General features: G+C 57.4%; 1 non-coding gene across 1 annotated transcript; it reads left to right on the top strand.

The window, feature by feature from the left end:
* Window positions 1-4,731: 4,731 nt before the first annotated feature.
* Window positions 4,732-4,803, top strand: TRNAQ-CUG (transfer RNA glutamine (anticodon CUG)). Its single transcript has one exon. It is a non-coding gene; the product is annotated as a tRNA-Gln (tRNA).
* The last annotated feature ends 779 nt before the right edge of the window (window positions 4,804-5,582 follow it).

The raw sequence follows: 5,582 nt of genomic DNA, 5'->3' as shown, positions 1-5,582 counted from the left end.
CAGGAATCAAGCCGGGTCAACTGCTTGGAAGGCAGCTATGCTCGCCACTATTCCACTAACGCACCTGCGTGCAGTGCTGCCTCCTGCTCCTCCAGATCAGAGCCTGGCCGGCCTCCGGCTCCTCCACTTCACAGACAGGCGGCCTCCTCCCTCCAGCCCCCCGCACACACACTTCCTCAAGCCCCTCCTCATGCTCACCCTCTCGACTGCGACCACCTCCCACCCTTGCTCTGCATGCAGACAGGCACTGCCAGATGCACCCCCTCCACACTGACTCACAAACGCCATTTTCCTGCTCCAGAGCCAAAACGGAATCGGAGCCGCCTTCGTCTAGTGATGGAAATGATCGCTTTTGTGGACCCGTTTAATATTTTGGTCCATGCTCAGGAATTTCACAATGCTTGCTAGTGCTGGAAGAAAGCTCTGGACATACCTATTCCACCAAAACAAGCTCTCTCCAGTCTCCCTCTAAGTCATCCACACCTCCCATTTATTCTCCCTTTGCCCCTCCACACTCTTCCTCAGCCCAGCTCTACCTCGCCCTTTCCACAGATCTCTCCCACTCTCACAAACCATTCCCCCTACACACCAACAACCTGCACGGCAGTCATGGTCTTTGTTCAAGGGTTGACACCACCCTACGTCCCCAAGAGGCTGGAGGTGCTGCCAGGAGGTCACCATCTCCCCTGCAGGAGTGTCCTCACCCCAGTGCTCACGCAGGCTTGGAGTGCCTCAGACTGAGAAGCAAAGTGGGGTCTAATATCCCACCTCACCCTCGTTGTCTCCACGCAGCTGCCTTCCCTTCTTCCCTGGAAGCGGTCGAGACGGCAGCTGGGGAGTGAAACCATCCCCCCGTGGCAGGATATCTCAGATGCGCGGCTGAGGACAAGGCGCTGGGAGTGGAGCATTGCCCTGAAAGTCCCAGGGAGCCGGGTGTCATTGCACAGGGCATGTGATGAGCAGGGCAGAGAGGGCTGGAGCAGGTAGTTGTGGCCGAGTGGTGAAGGCGATGGACTAGAAATCCATTGGGGTTTCCCTGCGCAGGGCCGAATCCTGCCAACTACGGGGCACGCTCCCCTTTTGGGCTCCCTGCAGTTGAGCACGCTGCAGCCATGGGACTCAGCTCCACACTGTACCTGGTGCCCAGGGAGACAGTAAAATCCCCTTGCCTACAGCCCTTGTCCTCCTCCCTCCCCGAGGCACCTGGAGCTGAGCCAGGGACCTCTTGATCTGCAGTGAAATACCTTCCCCTGAGCAACAGCCCCTGCAGCAGGCAGGCTGGGGCCACACTCCCCATGCTCACATCTCCACCCACGTCCCAGCCCTCCCATACCGCTTTTGCTTTTGTCTCCTCTGCCTGTTTGCTGCATGCTCTGGCCTGTGGATGGGGCAGGGAACCAGCAAACACAAGCCCCAAAATGCAGGCCTCAGCACTGCCACCTCGTCCCTCACCCTCACCAAGAGGCTGTACCAGCTCAGCCTGCCCAGAGCCTTCCTGGGACACCTGGCAGCATTTAAGACTGGCCACCACCCAGTCCGGATGGGCCAGCCCTGCCCTGGGGCGACTGGGAACCACCTCCCCCCCAGCAGTGTTGGGCAGGACAGGAATGGCGCCAGGCACGGAGAGGAGGGGTTTCTCTGGCTCTTTGGCACCCTGCATGGTGGCGGGGGCAGCCCTCGGCTGTTGGGGAGCAGCAAGGGCAGGGCTGCGCCAGGAGGGAGGACAAGCCAGGAGCTGGGAGGGAGTGCAGCGCAGCACAGCACGGGCAGGGCAAGGCCCTCGCAGCCGCTGTGAAAGGCAAGGCGTTAACTGCTATACAACTTGCTTAGAGGAACGAACACTGCCTAGCACTAAGAGCTTTTACCTCAGGGTCAACCTGAAGACCTGAAGAGCCAACCTAAACCGGCTCTCACTGGCTGAGAACATCCCATCCAGATGATGAAACAATAGGAGATTAGTCTTTCAAAAAAACCCCAGGTATATCACCAGGGCCAGAAGAGCAATCGACCTGAATCTAGTAGAAAACCCCTCCACCTGCACGGGACATTGGCTTAGAATAATGCAGACTAACACCCCACTGAGCATACGTCCAGACCACCTGCACGGGAGAAGCACATGCTGATTTCTCAAGCGATAGTAACTGATTAGCCCACCCCTTAACATCAGTAATTTGACTGGTCGACACAACTGTTTGTAAACAAACCTAAACCCTGCTTTCCTCTATATCGGGGTCCTCCATGCTGGGGTTGGCGCACTGCTACGTGCACAGGTGAAATAGGAGAATTCATTCCCCTGGTAATTCTCTGCTAAGCGTCCTTGTCTCCCTCCTCGGCCAGCAAAGAACTGACTTTTACACCGGCTACAGTCCCGCAGCCTCCTGGGAGCTGGATTTCTGGGCAGGGTTGCAGCCCTCCTGAGCTCACTGGAGAGCAGCTCCTCTCCGCCCTGCCAAGCAACAAGGCTGCCCCCTCGCTCCGGGGTTTCCTTCGGTGCCTGCAGAGCCAGCTGGGGTGGTGAAAGAGAAAGTCCCCAGCCAGGGTTATGGGCAGGAGCTGTGGGGAGAAGGGCAAGGCAAGGCCCTTGAGCTACCCACCCCAGGCCCAAAGGAGGTGAACTTTGCAGGGAGGCAATTTTCCTGCCCGGGTGAGGGCACAGGAAGGACAAAGGGAAGGAGGCGTGAGTGCTGGCAGTGCCAGGGAGCATCAGGCAGGGCTGTGGGAGGTCCCAGCTGAGGGGCTGGGGGGAGCAGAGTGGCGCAGGCTCTTCTCTCTGGGTGGCCTCCTCACTGGAGGCTTCTTGCTCCTCTGGGGGCTCTGCTCAGCCTGCTGACCAGCTCTTGCTGCAGCCCCAGCTCCTCTAGAAGGAGAAAGGGGCATACCTGTGCTCACTGTTCCACTCTCCCCTACAAAACTCACATTCTGCATGCCTCTCCCCACATACCCTCCAACAACCCTTCTGGGTGGAAGGCATTTCAGGGAGCCAGAGAGTGCATCCTCCTGCTTCAAGCAGGCTCACACCACCTCATCAGTGCTTTGTCCTTTTGGGTCATAAAATACCTTGAGGACAGACATTTCACAGCCTCTCGGCACCTCTGCTCCATGCTTTGGCACCCTCAGGGTGATCATTTTGGTTCGTGTACCCAGTCACAAACTGCCTCTTCAATTTCTGACCACAGCGCTCATCCTCCAGCCATCGCCGTAGCCTCCTTGTAGGCACTGGGAGGCTGCTATTCGATCCCCGCTAAGCATTTTCTTCTCCTAGCTAAGCGAGCCTTGCGTCCTCAGCCTCTCCTCCCAAGGCCAGAGCCCTGGCCCCTGACTATCCTAGGGATCCTCCGCGGAACTTGCTCCAGTTTATCCTCACCTTCCCTTGCTTCCCCAGATAGTGCTTCTTCCCCTTTTTTGGAGATGGGGCAACTTTTCCCTCTCCTTAGTCATCAGCCAGCTCCTCTGCCCTCTGCTCCCGAAGCTGGAGAGCCCCTGAGATGCGTCCTTCCCTCTTTCAGGCCCAGTGGCACATTGTGTAGGTGCCAATCCAGGATGTGGCATTGACCAGCAGGATTTCAACCCAGCAAGTTTCCCTGAACTGGCACTTCCTCACCAGCAAACATGGACAGCACCAGTGGGAAGAGGGGCAGGTGGGAGAAAAGGCCCACCAGTAAGAGGCCAACAGGGACATCGCAGGCTCTGGGGCGTTTCTCTCCGACACTGCTGACAGGACAGAGACATCCGCACGCAATCCCACCACAGGTTGCACGAGCACTGGTGGCATTTTTCAGAAGGACCGCAGTCAGGAAGTAGGAGCCACAGAAGAGGTCTTCCTGGGCACACAGGAAGAGGAAGAGGGGACGTGCACGAGGGGGTATGAGAGTGTGCCGGAGCACGTTGTGATTGAGGGAGATGCTGAAGGAGCTGCTTTGGGTCCTCCTGCCAGCTCTTGCCTCTGCTGAACCTCATCCCCTGCCCTCTCTCTTGGTCGCCTCGTTCGGCAAGGGCAGGAGCTTGGCTAGGAGTGCAAGCGAGAGTAAGGGTATCTGGTTGACGGCCGCTTCGGATGAGCTACAAGGTGAGAAAGAGGAGAGGCACTAACTTAGGCAGGCAGATTGAGAGGCTGTCCAACACGGGGGTGAAGGGAGGCAGCAGCAGAGACGGCAAGTGCAAGCATCGAACGAGCGATCGCTGGGCCACGAAGGTACTCTGTGAGGTCAATGTTGAAGAGGTTAAGCTGGAAACTTCATAAGCAGGTCTAGGAGTGCAAGCGAGAGTAAGGGTATCTGGTTGACGGCCGCTTCGGATGAGCTACAAGGTGAGAAAGAGGAGAGGCACTAACTTAGGCAGGCAGATTGAGAGGCTGTCCAACACGGGGGTGAAGGGAGGCAGCAGCAGAGACGGCAAGTGCAAGCATCGAACGAGCGATCGCTGGGCCACGAAGGTACTCTGTGAGGTTCAATGTTGAAGAGGTTAAGCTGGAAACTTCATAAGCAGGTCTAATTAGGCGAAACCAAGATTCTCACAGGTTACCAGCCTGGGTCTTGTAAGAGAGGGCATGCCAGGCTTGCGCAAAGAGCTCTGGCACTCCCTTGAAAGCTCCTGTGAGTAGAGAGTGCCCGGTGGCCCTGGAGGAAGGCTGCACTTGGTGATGGCCAGGGAGACGGAGAGACTGCCAGGCTCAGCCAGGAGCCTATGGCTCAGCGAGGGTGGCCACAGGGGAAAGGCAGCATCTGTCCAGGTGGTCCCATGGTGTAATGGTGAGCACTCTGGACTCTGAATCCAGCGATCTGAGTTCAAATCTCAGTGGGACCTCAAGCTTTTGGCTCCCTCAGGGCTTTCCTCAGCATGCTTACACCTTATCCCCTTGCCTTGCTGTTGGGTCAGTTGTTTAATGCCCTCTGATCTTCCTTCCTTTCTGTGCTCCCAGCCCAGGGACTGACATCCGTGCCCCTTCTCCTGCCCTGTGCCCACCACACCTCTGCAGCTTTCCTGAGCGCTGGCCCCTGTCCCCTCTCTGCCCGTGTTCTTGATGGCTGCTGCTGGATGAGGGCATCCAGCAGTGGCTGAGAGAATCACACACCACCTGAGGTGGAGATCATGCAGTGCAAGCCGGGCTCAAAGCAGGGTCAAGTCGAGGATGTTTTTCATGGCCTTGCCTGGCTGGATGTTGGACATCTCCCAAGAGGGAGGATCTCCAAGCTCCCTGGGCAACCGTTTCCCATCTTTGCCCACCACTGTGTGTGGCATTCCTTGTCTTTCCAGCCCTGTCCATTGCTTCTTGTTCCATCCATTTCTCTGAGGCTTTTCTGTCTTTCTCTTGCCCGCTTGCTTGGGTTTGGTGCGCTGGTATCAGGCCAGGGAGCTCCACCCACAACTTGCAGTGCCCCATGCATGGGGACAGACTCACTGTCATGGGAGAGAGCAGGTTCTCCACCAGGGCAGGGAGGAGTGAGCGAGCGACCACGTGCTGCCTATGCCAGCTCGGCTTAAACCATGACATCCTTGCAGAGGTGTTGGCCAGCTGAGGGGGAGGACAAACCACCACGAGTCTCCAGCTATGCTGCACAAAGTCTTTAATGAGAAGGAGGAAA

Source organism: Gymnogyps californianus, unplaced genomic scaffold (genome assembly GCF_018139145.2).
Source record: "Gymnogyps californianus isolate 813 unplaced genomic scaffold, ASM1813914v2 HiC_scaffold_87, whole genome shotgun sequence".
NCBI lineage: Eukaryota > Metazoa > Chordata > Aves > Accipitriformes > Cathartidae > Gymnogyps > Gymnogyps californianus.
The sequence above is the reverse complement of the archived record's forward strand: the minus strand, read 5'-3'. Positions and strand labels throughout refer to the sequence as shown.